The sequence below is a fragment of the Penaeus chinensis genome, chromosome 4, assembly GCF_019202785.1.
Source record: "Penaeus chinensis breed Huanghai No. 1 chromosome 4, ASM1920278v2, whole genome shotgun sequence".
Taxonomy (NCBI): Eukaryota; Metazoa; Arthropoda; class Malacostraca; order Decapoda; family Penaeidae; genus Penaeus; species Penaeus chinensis.
In genome coordinates, this window is record NC_061822.1 from 4,034,092 (window position 1) to 4,034,610 (window position 519).

The window sequence follows — 519 nt, forward strand, 5'->3', positions numbered from 1 at the left end:
CCCCTCCCCCCACCCCCCTCCCCCTCCACCTCCCCCCCACTCCACCTCCATCATCCACCTCCACCCCCACCTCCTCCCTCCACCTCCCTCCCCCTCCACCCCTCCTCCCCCCTTTCCACCCCCCTCCTCCTCCCCCCTCCCCCCCCTCCCCCTCCTTCCCCCCGCACTTGGTTTCCCCGATAAGTCGGGGGCTAATTTACTGGCGAGGACCCGAGTCCGCCCCCTCCCGCTGCCAATCGATGGGCCAACAAAGGCGGTTCCTTTTCGTGTATCTGATGCCTGCGTGCGTTCGGGGCATATTTTCCTTTTGGTTTTCCTTTTCATCAGAGTCTCGATTTTCTTGGGCTTTGGTTAAAAAAAAAAGAAGTGTAATGTGTATGTGCCTGTCTATTGTCCCTAACTGTTTATACATGTCTGCATACAGTTACTACCCTTATCTTTTTTTACTTATCTAAATATTTTCATCAATCCCCAACCATTTATTATTTTATCTATGTAACGTCTGTCTTCTTTTATCAC